The following is a 17497-nucleotide window of genomic DNA, read 5'->3' on the forward strand; positions in this document are numbered from 1 at the left end:
GTTATATTAATGACGGCAGCGTACTTTTGCCTGTCTTCTTGGAATGAAATCAGATGGGTGTCTGTGTTGCCTGATATAGCCTCCTGACCGGCCACACTGAAGCAACCCAAAATTAACACAACTATGTATTTGATACTTGAGCACGAAGCTGTCCTTTTCTCCTTTTCCCTATCGGACACAAATTACCAATCGGTGCGCCTGCGTCGCTTGAATCGGAGCCAGAGTCCATCGCACATGTGTACAGTAAATGCCACATTTGAGCGTATCTCTTCATATAAAACCGCATTGAAAGATGAAGTGTGACTTTTTTGTTTGTGTTTATTGGCTGAACTTTTCCGGTTACATCTGCGAGCGTGGGTAGTGTAGTTTAGTAGAGAAAACCATCGCCTCTCCACTTCATTTACTTTGTTCTGGTGGAAAAATTAATGCTTGCTAAGTCGCATGCAGAGCATGTGAGAAGCTGTCTGCACCTTTTTTGACTTATCAAGCAGCTTCTACGTCATCTCAAGTCAAGTCCTCCACGTCTCTGCGTTGTGTGCTGTTGAGTTTCCTGTACGGCCTTAACATTTAGCTTCAGTGAGAGCTGAACGTGATTCCTTGTGCACAATGACCTCTACGTGACCCACAGCAAGTTCTGGGGTTTTCTTCCTTACCCTGCAGGTAAAGCGTCTGCATTAGGAATTTGATCTCTCATCTTGCCCTCATGCCTCAAGATCCTGATAGAGTACATACAGTGCCAGCCTTTGTATGGATGACGCCATGCTGCAGTGTTATGACTTCCATTCCTCACACTCACAACATGTCTCGTGTCGGCTGAGTCAGTCACACACACTCGCTCTCCCCAGCTATATTAGCATGAGTGTCTTTGTGCAATTACACACCTCCTCGATCTGGCTGCACCTCGCTGTGTTGATACATGGATTCAGTGACAAAGGAAACACAGGCAGAGGGCAGATTAGCTAGGCTGAAGATGCAGCTTCCTCGGGAAGGGGCTGCTAGAGTTGGGTTATAAAACAAACAAGGCAGATAAACAAGCAACATTTGGAGGAGATAGTGTTCCCTGCACACCAGAAGGTAAAAAAAAAACACCTTGTAGGTTTAATACCCCACAGCTAAACCTGTAATGTTGCTGTGCCGTCAGATAGCTGCTGAGCCGATAGAGACTCTTGCCTGCTTTGTTAGAGATCAGTGCACTGTTTCCTGTGCGTATTCTATGTAAATTACATGCGATAATCGCTACGCACGGCACAATGCTGGTTCCCGTGGTGCAAACGGAAACCGAGGGTAGATAAACGCGGGCCGGGCAGATTTGCATAGCCTTTGTGTTTTGGGCGCTGCTGAACGTGAGCCCTGAGGATTGGTAGGGATTTCCTCAAGGTTTTGTATAAGTAAATGCCGGCTTCCTCTCAGGGCTGGGACCATTATGTACAGCAGACAGGGGTGGGTGTAGACAGAGGGCACAAACGGAATAACAAAATTACCTGGGCTGGTGGGAACACGGGGAGCATTAACCTGCATAACTGCCGTCTGCCTCTGCCGAGATAGAACAGGGACGTGTTGGTGTTTGCATGGGAACGTATGCTCGTTACACTCCAGTTCATTGCACCGAGTAGGCTGTATATGTTTGTGTCGTCTGTTTGAGACAATGACAGAGAGATGTCCTTCTGTGGTTAGGAGATCACAGAGAAGTGAAGTTAAAGAGAGAGGGCGTGTCGGTCCCAGTGCTTCTGATGTTTCCTCAGAAGTTCATCTCTAAAGCTCCAAGCTGTGTCATTACCTCCAACGTATGTGCGCTCAGAGGAAACACACACACGCACACCTGTGGTTTCCTGACAAGTCTTTTGTTGGGCTTATGTTCGTGGTCCTTGTTCCTGGTTTGTTTAGCGGCATGAAGATCATTGTCAGCCACCAAACAAAGACAAAAAGCGCATGCTGAGGATCCCGCCGCGTGTCTGCCGTCTGTAAAACCTCAAACTTTGCAGAAAACTCCGACGTATGGTTTAATACCCTTCCGAAATACCTCAAAACCAAACAAACAATGTCTGACAGAGAATCAACAAACAAAGCAACGATTGAGAGCCTTTGAACTGGATCAGAAACTAAAGTCGGAGCAATCTGTTTGGATCCTGATAAAACGCCCCATTGTGGAAACTGCATTCAGGAAGAAGTGATCCGTATTCACGTTGTGCACATGATACCTGCCTCAGTCTATTTTTATGTTGATTTAAGTCAGTTTGTAGACTTAAGTCAATTATGCTGCTCAGCTTCATACTGTAAAATGTGACAATTCTACTTTCCATAAGGGTTATATATAGCACCAGATGGTTCTGCTTTTACACACACTGAATAGGGGTGTACACAATACTACAAATCTTTATTTCATTCTTTTTTAATTCATTGTTATTTACACACAGCAGCAGACCTGTGTTTGGTAAGGGTGCTGGCACAATCTGGGTCTTTATATTTCCTGTTGTGTTGTTAATTTCTTGTACTTTTTGAGTATTTCAAAAGTTGGTCATTTTACTTATACTTAAGTTATATTGTCACACGTATTGAAGGATAGTCCACTACAATTCAAGTCACATCCGTAAAAACAAAAAGTCACATGAAGAAGTCCAGATAAACTGAACAAAAGAAAGGAGATGAATCAGCAGCTGCAGCAGAGAAGGAGCTGCAGGTGTGTCCGCGGCAGCAGGGGGGCGGAGCTCTAGAGGAGACACTCTGCACGCACCGCCGAGGTCACGGGCCGCCAAAAAGCACAATCAAAATAAGGAACGTGATACATTTTAACTGACCTATTTTTTTTTTTACTGCTACAAAAGTGCTTTTACTTTTCTTGAATTAAATTAAATAAAGTAACTACATTTGCTTGGGTAAAATATTCTAATAGTATACTCTTTCCACCTACATTTTGCGTATAGGTTTTGCATAATGTATACTCGAAAATACCTCTCAAGACTTGATAGCAAAATATGTTTTGAATTTACTTAAAGCTTCTATGGTGTATTAAATATATTTAGGAATGAATGACATTTTTTAACCACCACAAAAGATCTAAGCCATTTTACTTTTACATTGTTTTACACTTGTATTGTCCTATTGAGATGCAATGCATTAGCTATAAAGCTAATCTGATGAGGTCCATTACAGTCAGGCTTTCTGATTTAGTAACATCTTGTCTTCTTTCAACTCAGATAGATTGACTATCGTAGGATAAAAAAGATATGTTACGTCCTTGAGGCACTGCAGTGCGATACTCATGCCACTGTCACTGAGAGTATAGTGCAGCACTCCAGCTGGTGTCAGTGGCAGTGTATTTGTATTTCTTTGATGGACACGCAGCAGTCTTTCATCAAGGTGGGTTTATTTTGTGGTGGGAGGGTTGATGTGACAGAGTTGTCTTTGGAGAATGATGGTGTTTGACAGCAGCAGGCTAACGGATGGAGGAGATCATCTCAGTCTGCCAAGCCTTTAGTTATGATGTGGTGGTGGATGAGAACTGCAGGTGCGTCGCCAGGCCCTTCATCCATCACAGGATCGGACAAAACACAAAGAATACAGGTGATGAAATGTGTCCTCCATCTTGGTGGATGAGGGATATGGTTTTGCAAAACAAAATGCGATACCTATCCATTCTCTATTTGCACCGCACTGTATTTATTTGTATTTTTTTCTTCTCTTTTTGAAGGATTTGTTTCTTTTTTTCTTCATGTCTTTGACTTTATTTAGACGTATAGTAAACCATGCTACATCATTTCATAAAATGTTCCAGATTCCAACATAATTTCTATTGTGTCTCTCTCTCTCTCTCTCTCTCTCTCTCCTTCTCTCTCTCTCTCTCTCTCTCTCTCTCCCTGTACAACACCTAATCTATATATATATGCCTGATCACCTGGGGACATGTCTATAGCTACAATGATAATCCACATATGAAAGATTAATGACTTAGATCCCATTATCCTGTGTGTATACGTATGTATGCTTCAGTCATTGACCTCCCAGTGGTTTTCTGAATATGAGAACTACCATTCACCGTCATTTCCAATTTCAAATCAAAGAGGTCAACATAGAACATGTATCAAAACCAATTTGTGTTTCAAAAAGACCCTTGAGAAATAGTGTCTGGTGTTGTGTTTGATATGCACAAAGACACTTATCCCTTATCTATCTTTTCAGAGAGAAAGAGAAGGAGATAGATAGAGGGTGAAGTGCTCCAGGAATCAGTGCTGCCTCCATGAGATATGATGCTGCTTGATTTTGATCATTGACATTTGCTTTTTCATGCATCCCGAAAAACAAGGCCTCCCTTCCATTAAGGAATTATTCAAATGACCTTCAACAGTGCATGTTTTCCTACAGTTTTGTTGTGGGAATATGAGAACACATACTGACATCTCAATTACTTATGCAAGGCTCAGAGTAGGCCCAGTGGATGCAATCACCGTGTGTGCAATCCTCAGTCACTCCGAATCACAGAGGCTCCCGGACAGACACACATAATTCAGACAAGTCAGACAGGATTTGCATACAAAGACTAAAAACAAAAAAATAGAGGGCATAAATAAAAAATGCACCATCTTGAGCGGGGAGAGAAGGTAGAGGTTTGCGGGGAGGGAGGAGGGGGAGACCAGTAAATTGTTTTAAAAAGGTCTCACGTGTCATGTTGTGTAAGGGTTAGACCGATATTCAGAGCTGATACTGGCCGTTGGCATTTGGTTCAGTGTTGTGTACCTCGAATGGAAGAAATGTTGATAACAATGTGTTAGTATGATTAAGATTAGGATTATTATTGATAATGAAAAATTCCCTATTTTTCCCAATTTATGGAATAATAAACATTGTTTGAAATGTTTAGTTTCAGCAAAAAAAATCAACATATCTATTAATAATAAGTACCAGTACTTAATAAACCTGACCTATTGGTGCCACCCTTCTGTCTAAACACAGTCTACAACCACCACACTCTCACACTGGAACAGACACTGTTGTCCATCTTTATCCCCTTATAGTCTTTTTTCCACCCCTTCCGCCCTTCTGGAGGTGACACACTGTCTCATCGTCGCGTGATGGGTGGGGGGTGGTAGAGGAGTGGGCGAAGGGGTAGGAGGGTTGGGGTGGTTGAGGGCAGGCGAAGAGGTGGGGTGGGGTGCATCGGCGGCTAACCCGGCATCACGTCATTAGCGTTGTACGGCGGAGACGCAGGGGCACCCTGACACATGTCACGGACAGCCAGCCGAGAGCCCACGTATGAAGCTGACACGCTGCGCATAATTTATCCTGTGACACGATCTGCATGCCGAGTTGTTGATCTGTTGTGTTTGGTTTGGACATGGGCGCTCTGGCAGGGAAGACAGAGGGGGGGTTATTATGCAGGTGGGGGAGAGCGAGGGCGCAGAGGTGGCTCTGTGTGTGTGTGTGTGTGTGTGTGTGTGTTTGAGGGGAGGTGGAAGCCGGCATCTTGGTGTAGCACACACTGAAGGGGCGACACATTTGTCATGTCCACTGAGAAGCAACATATACATAAACAAGTGCATTCAAATTCACTAATACAGACAACCCAGACTCTAGCGCGCACACACACACACACACACACACACACACATGCACACGCACACACTCTCTGGTGCATGTTGAGTCACAGGGACATCACAACCATAATCTTGTCCCTTAAGACATCTGTTCATGAGTGAAAATGACTAATATTGTTGACATGACCCTCTGTCATCCCGCTGGATGTGATTGTTATCCGAGCTGCGGTTGCGGCGTGGTGTTAAACCGCACCGCTGACACCACCTCTCATCAGTGTCACGTGATTTGTGCTTCGGTGAATAAAGCGTTAATTAGATATGTTGTTTGTTGTTGTGTTTGTGTGTGACATGGTGCTTTTTTTTGGTTTGTAAATCAGCAGATAGGTGTGGCTATAAAGGCTTTGGCACGTACGACTAGATGTGTTTAACTGGATGTGGTACATGTGCATGGGTGTTGATGTTTAACAAATTAGTAAATATGAACGATAATATTGTAATTTCAATCAATTAATTTGTGGTTAGCTTTTAGTGTTATTTGTGAAAGTTCTGTGTGTATCTTTGAGAAGTGCTCATCACGCATCAACTACTGCTGCCCCCCCCCCCCCCCCCCCCCCCCTCCTTGCCTGGCTCGTTTACATGAATTATGCATATGACCAGTCCAGTTAGAGGAGCCCCTCCCTCATCACGCTCCTAATCCCTGCCGTTGCCGCAGTAACCAAAATTAGACATGACTGTGAAGTACAGTATGGACCCTCGGGGCCTTTTTCTGGACAGGCCTCATCCCGGGCAGGCATGGATGAGGATCCGGAGGTCCTATAAGCCTGTAGGTCACCTGTCCACTGACATTACTGTACTGATGCTGGTGCTTGATGGGAAATATTCATTTAACTTCAGCTCAGTCTGTTGCCACGAATGTTCAAGCCAGTCAGACACTGTACGGATTCGCACAGATTGGTTGCTGTTTGATGTGCAGTTTGAGAGGGGGCCTGATTATTCACCTGAACGCTGTTAGGATGAGGACACAGCCATTTTGTTTGACTTATCTTTATTGGAATTATCCCTTGACATAACCAACTGCTTATGTTTATGTGTTATGAGGGTTCTTGCACCACCAGGAGGTTATTGTTTCCAGTCCTGCATCTTGTCCTGTCAGAAATCCAGATGCATAGCTAGCATCAAATTATGTGAACATAAAATTCTATAGAAACAAAATTGACATACCTTTTTTTGTGTCAGTGAAAGGAAAAAGTACTGGTTAGGTTTAAGTTAACAAACAACTTTGATCAGGGTTAAGGTTGTCAAATAACAAATGTAGCCAAGGTTAGGCCACTAAATAAGCCTAATTAAGGGTTGAGTTTGGTTACGTTAATCAAGTATTTTAAACAAGGCTTTAAAGTTCACTCACTGACACCTTGTCATGACTCGGGAGATGAACTATTAATACTATACTCATAATGTATTGTAATATTGGCTGTAGGCTTTTCAAGCTACAAAATTGGTGCCAGTAGAATATAAAAGTTTGCTTGTGCTGAATACAAAGATGTGGCAAGGCGGCAGACTATCCATTTAGTGTCAGAGCCTTATTACAACGGACGAGACATTATCTCACACGGTATCCAGATGATCTAACCTCCACGGCCCTGATGGTGGCTCCTCCCTGACCGCAACTAGTCAATATCTTTTTGTTAATATTTCTTTCAAGATCAAATGTGTGGCCAGAAATAACCGCGTGTGGTGTAGGGGAGTTTGTCAACGGTCTGAAAAACCTGCAATAGAAGCTATTTTTATGGAGAGTTTTAGTGTCCCGTAAAGCTCTAAATGCTGTTTCTAAGACATATATAAAATGATTATTTCCCAGAGGAGTTGGACCTCAGGGGCATGTATTGTACATCCTTCCCCTCCTGTAAAGAACTTCAATGTGTTTGTTTGGAAGCGGTATCCCTACATTACTCCCAGCCAGCTCAATCACTGCTCCCTGGTGACCTTCCATTAGCATTATTGGTTTTTGTAGTCAGAGGTTGCTGACAGGGTTTCTTGGACTGCAACGAAGACAGAGGACTATCAAGAGAGGCCTTTTTGTTGCTGAGATAAATAACTGACAGATGGGTTCACGCTGGATATGCCTCAGTACAACTGTGGCAGTAGATTTTTTCATTTTTTATTCAACACTGTAGGTGTTAAAGGAATAAAGTGAAACATATGACTACAATAGGCATTTGCTTATTCTCCAGATGAAACTGTGCCCACTTTGCTTCGGACCCTAAAGTGGCCCTAAATCCTATCTCTGAGAACACCTGACCGCTGTGCTATCAGTTTTAAGGAACAAGAGTGAAATTAAGGGACGATGAAGCAGACCACCATTGCAGGCAGCTTGCATGTAATTGTCCCGTTGTTATTTCGAGCCTGTTAATTTCACAGCACCAGTTGGAGCTGTCCATCTGTTTATCAAAGGTTAACTGCCTCCACACTTACGAAGCGTACGTTTCTCACAATCCTCGGAGTTTACAACATGCAGTGGATTGTGACAACAGAAAAGTTTGTCTTCTCCGCTGATGAGAGATGAAATGTCAACTTTTGTCACAACATGTCTGATATAAATAACTGCAGAGGAAAATGTAAACTCAACCTGAACATGAGAGGAAATAGAAGTGTGGGATTGAGAAGTAACGAATTGACAAATGTTAAAACGTGTAGATTATTTTCCATTGTTAATATAAAAAAAGATCAATCACGGAGAGTGGTTGCTGTTTATGGTGTATTTCATTGTGCTTTCCCCATGAAGGAGTCTGCAGACGAGTGAAGCTTTGCTGAATGTGGAGAGTACAGACGGGCAGACAGTCCAGTTAATGGCCATGCGTCGCCGTAGTGGTAGGAAGGTAGGAAGCTGCAGTTCCTGGTTGTTGATTTATAGGACAGCCTGTCACTTCCTTGTCACTTCGGCAAAATAATTTTACCCAATTGCGTGTGTGAGTGTGTGTATGTGTGCTGGATGAGCATTTTCAACAGCCATTACGGGCGATTTATAAATGAATCATGCCGGTTCACCAAGGCCACCGTCTCTGGGCGTTTTTGCTCCGACAGTCGTTGGTTTGGAGAAATGAGTTCCAACAAGAATGTTTTTTTGGTTTGTTTTGCCACATACGGAGATAAAGCCACGACGAAGGAGGCTTTTCACATTGTTTCCAGACCAGCACTGCAGAGCTTCGTTTTGACAGAGAATCATGTAATCCGTCTGTTTGAAACACATTGTGAATAATGGCTTGAGGCTAGTTTTTGCAAAAGTCCTTCCCCATACCAAATTTCTGACCAGAGAAAGAAATGTCTGCTCCCACATGGCACTTGTTGATAATGTCAGGTTTACTTGGTGTGTTGACCATGTGAAACACAGCTGAACCAATGCATGAAGGCTCACAGGCCACATGGACCTGACCAAACTGCAGCAATGGTGGCCGGTGCTGTGAGCACCTTAAATGTGACTGATGGTTAAGCATCAGTTCGCTGTGTTTTTGCGACAGCAATATGCAAACATGCAAGACCAAGAGTTTAAAAAAAGAAGCTGGTTACCATGGTGACTTTCTGTGCCCCACAGAGTTTGTGAATTCTGCTTCCTGTTCCTGAACCGTGGATGGAAGTGACACCATGCGACTGCGCTACCAACACATTTTCTCCACGGCTAACCCCACCCAACCTCCGACATCCGGCACCCAGCACCCCCCACCTCCACCCACCTCGCCACCCTGCTTCTCCTTTGTTAAGCCAAGCTCGGAGTGCCATAGACACAGATGAAGGCGTGGAGAAAACACATGCCAAAAAGGCCCCCCTGCCACTCTCACTCTTGCACAGCGACAATGATAGGCTGTCATCACACAGCGATCAGCACTGTCACCCACAACATTGCCGTGCACAAACACACACACACACACACACACACACACACACACACACACACACGCGCGTATACAAGTGCAGACATGCACGCGAGACACACTTGTACACACACACACACACACACACATGCATACACACAGGCGTATGCACACACATACACAGGACCCACGGCTGTGAAAATCCGCACCAGCCTCGACAACACTGACAACCAAGTCACTGCTGTCACTTCAGTTATTTTTACACTGGGGCCTGACAACACATCAAAAATCCCTCTCGCTATGGGAACAACATGAGACCACTGCATCAAGCCCATTAGACGCCACGTGTCACATCAAATATCTAATTATCTGCTATTCAATATTCCCAATTAAGTTAGAGATGTTCACTATGCACATCCACAGAATAATTCACCACAGTGTTGTGTATGCTAACTGAGATGATAAGCCTGGCCTGGCTGTGAAAAAAAAGAAGAGGAGAAAAAAAAAACCACAGCTGCATTGCTGTCCTGGTGACAGTGAGAAGGCTGAGGTGGATCCTGGAGAGAGTGATCGCTTGCTGTGGTTCAGTCCTGTTTTCTGCAGATACAATCTGACCAGAAACAAAGAGAAAGCGAGACACAGAATGAGCCAGTTATTCTAGTATTTTTTGGTCCAGACTGGAGGAGGAAGAGTTAACTTTCTTGGCCCTGGCTGCTGTCAGCAAGCAGAAGGCAGCTATGTGATGAGTCTGATTGGCGGCCGATGGCGGTGAGATCAGTGGCAGGGCTGTGCGATGGATGCCATCTTGGCCGGCTTGTGATGTGCAGTTTGTCGCCCAGGCTACACTAGGAAGGAAAGCCTTGAAAATACTGCTGGCTGTCAGTCAAAGAGAAATGTGGTGTAGTTCCAAAAAAACAAACCTTCACCAAATACCTTTTTGTTTGCTATCTCTTCTTGTCACAGCCACTAGGACGTGATACACAGTGTTAGAGTGGTAAATACAACGGTAAACTGCTGTTTGCGATAATCGGTGCAATCCTCGTTTAACTATAGGATACAGCTCACTGCAATACCACCTAAAAGTGATTTCAGTAAGCCTTAAAAAAAGCTCAAAGTTTGTTTGGGTAATTTTCAAGGACACATTTTTGGCAAGGCCAGCCCTATAAATGCAGAAGTCTGTAGCTGGATGGGTGGGTCTGCTTTTTGTGACCGGGTTAGCTTGCGGAGTAAGTCTGTCGCTGAGGAGCGGCTCTCACTCTTACTTTGGCTCAGGGGGTGTGAGAGTCGAAACGAGAGTCTAAACAAGAGTCTAATCAAGAGTCTCAACAAGAGCTGAACGAGAGGTTAACCGGGCTCTCTTGCACAACTGCACAAGCGCCATAAGGAAGCAGGACTTTGGCTTCACTCCCTCTCGCGCATCGAGTTCCTCTTCAAGATTTGTTCAAACAGAACGATTCATTCCCGATTCTAACGTCTCTACATAGTAGTAGAGTACCTAAATGACAAAATGGGTCTTTTGTCTTTTCAAATTGATCCAAGTGATTGTTCCCAAGCAGCCCATATTAGCATTATATGATCTTTAACCTTGATGGCTAAAATTGGATTTTAGATTAAAAATGTTCTCAGCTAAATACAACTGCCTGGTTATGGTTAAGTAAACCAGGTTGTGTTGTGATTTCACACACTATTAAACCAACCATCTTTAATAACAGAACTATAAAATAAAAATCATGAAATCTTTAGGGCAGGGTACATTGTTTCAATTTGAAATTGAATATACTCTGTGTCATAAGTGGGTGCAGATTTGGCAAGCTAGGATGCAAATATCTATGCAAACCACCAGTCAACTGGCTCCCCACAGTTCAGGGAAAACCTCCCAACCATCCCACCCCCGACCTCCTCACCCCATTTTCCCCCATTAGCCCCTTGTTTGCCATGACAGAGTGGGATTAAACACTGTGTAAAATGTTACACTTCTGAGCAGCTCCCTTTTGAAATTTTGTGACAAAACCAGCAAATTAAGCCTTTGCCCCATGCAGTCTTGCCCTCCCCCCATCCCTTGTATGTTTGTAGCCTGAAGCGAGGATCGCCGTCTCATCGCAGACAGTCGGAGGCAGGGTCAGCTCTGCCTGCAGGCGCGGGGCCCCTCAGAGCTGCAGCAGCCGCTCACTTCATCCCTCAACCAAACATCTACGAGAGCAGAAGCCCCGGCTGTATCTGCTGACCAGGAAGTAACACAATAACATCAGCAAAGCAAAGCCGACAAATGAGCACAGGATCAACGGCTGGCAAAATGAAGGAGGTTACTTTGCCGTTAACCTTAAATGGTATGTGGAGTAGACACTTGCGACATTTTTAAAATAGTCAGTAACACTTGAAGAGGTGCTCATTTAAGCATTATTAGAAGGTTACACTGCACGTGGCCATGATCCAACCACTGAACACTGCGGCCACGACCCCAACACTGCTGAACACATCTTCCAGTTGCTCTTATTGTCACACTTAGAAAACATTTTAGAAAATAATTCACGAGTAAATGAATTGTGGCCCTCCACCAACGACATGTTCTTGTTATTTAAGTACTAAATAAGAAACGATGGCCATTTCGTTTCGTTAATGTAGTTAGGTAGCTAGTTAGCTATTTAGTAAGAGAACAACTTGGTCTCAGTCTAGCTTACATGGCTGTGAACAGACCTCTTAAGATTTAAAAGACTCATTTCAAGAATTCTTGTTCAATGTAGTTAATTAAATTGCAATCCAATTAACACTCAATACTTGGGTTTGGATTACTTAAAGTACAATTTTTGTTATTCTTTTTTTCTAGATAACAATTAATCTGGTCCCCAGAGGATGAATCCTACTTCTTCGCTTACTTGCTTGTTTTATTTATTGTCCTTCATTTCTGTTTCATTGTCTGAGTTTTGTTTCTCTTCTGGTACTCGCCCCACCTCTGAGTATGAGCAAATATTAGCATGCTAACACAACACCGTAAGCGCGTTGATGTTGGCACGCTGACGTTAGCTCAAAGCACTGCTGTCCCTATGCACAGCCTCTTAGATGGCTGCAGACATAACACTAAATCCCCTTTGGTGACACATTTGACCAGTACTGATGGTGCTACTTCGAAGTTAGTCCGATGTTGTCATGAAGCATCTACATCATTTCGTCTGTGCCCAGCACCTCTTTAGTCATGGCTGAATATTTACACTGTCTGCTATTCTAGTTTGTATTATTTTCATCTTTAGTGAAGGGTGTTAGGTCTGACTATTATTCTGAGACTAAATGTTATTATTGTATAACTCAATGAGAGTGTATACGAAACTAAAGATTAAAGTTTTAAATAAGATGTTTGGCCTCTTGAATAAATCAAGAATATATCCTCGAAACTTGAAATAGGTGGTTTTGGTCTTGAAACTATTGCACTTTTTGGTTTCGGGCTTAAATACTGTTGGCGTTGTACACATTTTCATAATGTGATTATTAGGCATACATTTCCTCTTGTATGTTACTAGAAGCAAATGTAATGTAAATGCTTTTGGATGCCATCTTTGTTAGCTCTCTAAGTTCATGCTAATTATTATGTCAGACAAAACATTTTCTACTTGGTATTTTAAATTTAATCAAATCATTTGGTGATCATTATTTGGTAGGAGACACAAAAAACTGTAATTTATACTTCCCCCTTTGCGAAAACTTGCATCTGTTGGCAACACAATTTTTCAGTTCCAGTGCTTCTGTTGTTTTTTATGTGGCTGGCTATAGAAACTAAGACGAAGGGCATATCTATATGACTTTGGTCCTTAATGAGGCCTGTTCTGGCTTTTTTAAAACTGAGACAAGGTCCTTATCAGACGCTCTCTCCCTGGGGATTGTCACCCTTTGCGGAGTACGTTTCCACGTAAGAGAGATTTCCCTGACACAAAGGCATCTCTCGTCTATCTGCAAAGCTTCTTGAAGTGTTTATCCACCAGAACTGACAGAGAGCTGACTTTAATTAGCACCGTCTCCCTTTTTACGCCCCCCTCCCCCTTCCCTTCCCCACAACCCTCTCCTCCTACACCCCCATCCCTCTCCGCACCCCCCTCACCCTCGTCAGATTGCATAACTTCGAACTGAACCGTATATTAGGTTTTATTCACTGATGTTTTTGAAGGACCAGTTCATAGAGAGAGGGAGAGCGAGCCGGCTGCTCTCCTCATTTATGGCACATAATTAAAACTAAATGACAATTCCACTCTCCTATTTAATTAACCACTTTAGATCAAGCAAACACACATACAGTATGGTACAGAAAGGCATACACCCATCACACACACACACACACACACACACACACACACACACACAAACACGCAGACACACAAACCATCGCACAGGAGCAGGTCACACTCCCAAAGTCTTATTAAACCCCATAATATTTCAATCTGGGGCTTTACCGACTCCGGAAAGGGAAAGCCGCCCCTCCCTTGACACTCTTTTGGGGGGCGAGGGGGAGGGGATGTCAGTCAACTTGACACCCAGTAAATACTCTCTCAAGCTCCTGTTTCAGCTATTCCCCCCTCTGTCCAATCATTTGTGAGTTTTCTCAGTGTTAATGATGAAGGGTTTAATTCATCATAACAGTATTCGCACAACCTCTAATTAGTAGCAACACTCGTACAACAATGCCAGCGTTATCTCCTCATGCAAATGAGCTCTCAGTCTGTTGCGTTTGCTAATTTTATGAAACGGCAGGGTGATAACTACGCAGCCTGTGCTAATCTTCCCTGCGTTTAACCCTGGTTTTCTTTTTAATCCGCCATCCATAACAAACAAACAACAAACAATAATCCTATTATCGGCATGATGATTCTTCCTCTATTGACTTTTTACATTTTTTTATTTGACTATAATTTAATCTCAGTTATGGGCAGAGAAAACACATGCACTTCCTCCATACGTTGAGATGTTTACTCCAGATGAGCGTATTGAGCTCATCAATACAAGTCCCCTGATAGAGGCCTGGTGATAACATCCATATAATATTATGCCATTGGAAATGAATGGTTGATTATATGCCATGTTGTGCCTTATACTACTGTGAAGCCTGGAGTATAATGGATCAAATTCAATTAGCACCAGACTGAGGTGTATTGAGGCTTATTGCTGCGCACGCATTCATCACTATTTCGTCTACTATTCTGAATTTATACTCACGATGTGCATGTGTGTGATCGAACCAGATAGTGTATTTATTATGTGGCAGTGGTGCGTTGGTGTGTGTGTGTGTGTGTGTGTGTGTGTGTGTGTGTGTGTGTGTGTGTGTGTGTGTGTGTGTGTGTATATGGTGGTCGGTGGTGGGGGTCTGGCTTGTTATGGCCCTGGGTTCACTAACCTTGTCCATATTGACAGCTTCTGCAATTAGGGGCCAACACTGTGAGGGATCCCTGTGGTTAGATTAGTGAGAGATGAATGCTCTTTGCCTGAGTGTGAATGTGTGTGTGTGTGTGTGTGTGTGTGTGTGTGTGTGTGTGTGTGTGTGTGTGTGTGTGTGTGTGTGTGTGTGTGTGTGTGTGTGTGTTTGCGCGTGAATGCTTTTTGCTGTTGATGATTACCCACTCTACCTGTTGTCACTGTGGGAGAAAATCCCAAATACTGTCTCATTTGCCTCAGCAACACAATTATAACACGATCAACACCCATGGTAGTTTTTACTCTTACTAGGCCATTCAAATAGGCTTTTATTATCAGTGTGACATCTTTAGTTAGACATCAAAGCATCTCCGAGTCATACTTGATAGATATTTCATTACCATGACTACATGAATTGTGTTGCTGTGTGTGTGTGTGTGTGTGTGTGTGTGTGTGTGTGTGTGTGTGTGTATGTGTGTGTGTGGAGGCCTACCTTGTGTTAAGTTGACACTCTGCTGTGACAGGTCTTTTACAGGGGCCTCATAGAGAGGACCACCAACCCTTGTTTCACAAAACCATTAAATAGCCAGTGAGGTCACACACTTTATATAGGCACTTATAACTGGGCTATAGGTATAAATGGGCTATAGGTGAGTGTTTAGAATAGGCCAGAATGTTTAAGATCTAGAAATTCTACCCAGACCCTTCTTTTTCAAGATTATCTTTTTGCATGCTCGCCTTTATTTGACACAGTTGGAGTCAAAATACGTGTTTGTAGGCCACACATTTTAGCATCACAGCTGATGTCCCTACATTTCATCACTACTTATTTCTATTTGTTTTACTTTGTTGTTACAGTTTTAGTTTAAGGTTTGCAGTTAGAAGAAAAAAATACACAAAGTGTTTTTGGCGACTTTGCTCCAGCTTGCGGCTGTGCCTAGCTTCTTCTTCATAGCAACGGCGGCAGAGGTTCATGGGTATTGTAGTATCTTTGAGTGCACGCAGCTGTGGATACGACCATATTTGTGTAATAACAAGATGACGGCAAACCAAGAAGGTGCAATTACATGCTCGCCTTCATTAGTAACAGTCTTCATCACTACCTGTTGAGGTGAGGTCTTGAGATGTCGAGGCGCCGGTGAGTTTGCATAACTGGGTCAGACTCGACAATTACAGGGCTGTAAGGTGCTGGTGTCGGGGGTGATATGTTAAAGAGGGAATGGAGGAGGAGAGGGGGTCGTGTGGGTATGGAGTGGGGCGTCTAATGGATTGAGCGTGTGTTGATATGGCTTCTGCCGACATCCTCCTTCCTCTCTCTGAGCCCACCAGCCATTCCCTTAAAGATGTAATGACATCTCATAATTAGCATAATGTCCCAACTTGTCTGCTGCTTTTAGCTGTCACACTGTATTTGTCTGAGCCCAGCCAATTACAGCAGCGATGCACAGTAGGGGGTGGGAGGGTGGGGGCAAATAGAGGCTCACATGATCGGCCACATCCCGCTCGCTGTTACTTGCTGTTACTTGCAATAGAAGCGCCCTCTTGACAACATAAGACTTGACAATATGATTGTACATGCTCGGATATTCAATGGAATCTGGAGTTAAACATAAGATCGCTGACGCTGGCTTTGTGTTAAAAAAAAAGAAGAAGAAGAAAAAAAAAAAAGGTTTCCAATGGTTAGCATCACCCAGGAATGATTTCATAGATGTGATGCATGTATTGTAGTTTGTTTGGCAATTGGTGTAATGGCCCGTCTATCCAGAAAGTGGCACAGGAAAATTCCTCCGCTGTGGCACTGACATTGGTCATTGACGGGGCAACAAGTTCACACGATCCATTCAGAATATGTATTCATACCATCAACTCCTGTCTCATAAGTGTCCCAACTGTCAGACCATTCCCACTGAGCGGTTCCCACTCAAGCAGAGGGGGTTTAAATCCAAGCGGATTGCACAACAAAGCTAATAAGGCAACAATAGCCTCCTCCATCTTAGACTCCTGCGCTCTCCTCTGTCCCCTCGGAGGTCAGTACACACAAACATGCAAATTAGCTGCAATATTTCGCTGGCGTGACCAGGCCTTAAAATATGTTAGAAAAAATAAAATATTGTTGGCAGTTTCAGCCCGAGAAATAGCCAGTCAGAATCTGTCTTCGGTTTTCTACATCACTACAATTTAACAACATCTCACACATTTGATTACTGTGATATATTCCATGCTGTCATGTTTATACAGAGAGACAACCAGCTTTTCAAGAAGCTAAATAAACCCGCATCTGATGTGTCAGGCGCCGAAGCCGCTCTATTCGTCAGACCAGTTTTAATCCATCTCCATATGATTCCTGCCCTATCCACCATGCATCCAAGTCTCAGCAGCCTTATATATAATGTATCTGAACAGAAAAGAAATGGAGGTGACAGAGTCAGTAGTTACTATGATCAAATATCATAGCTGGAGGCTAACTGGGCATCAGGGCCCACTGACAGACACACTCCACGGGGAATGAAGGGAGCGAGCGAGAGAGAGAGAGAGAGAGAGAGAGAGAGAGAGAGAGAGAGAGAGAGAGAGAGAGAGAGAGAGAGAGTGTCTGTAGTATAAGGTAAAGGATGGCTGTGTGTCGGTATAAATCACCATTGCGGAGGCTAATCTCTCAGGGTCTCTGGCAGGATAAATACTTTGCTTATAGATCCAACACGCCTCAGTCTCCGC

Source organism: Taurulus bubalis (assembly GCF_910589615.1).
Source record: "Taurulus bubalis genome assembly, chromosome: 12".
NCBI classification, from domain to species: Eukaryota; Metazoa; Chordata; class Actinopteri; order Perciformes; family Cottidae; genus Taurulus; species Taurulus bubalis.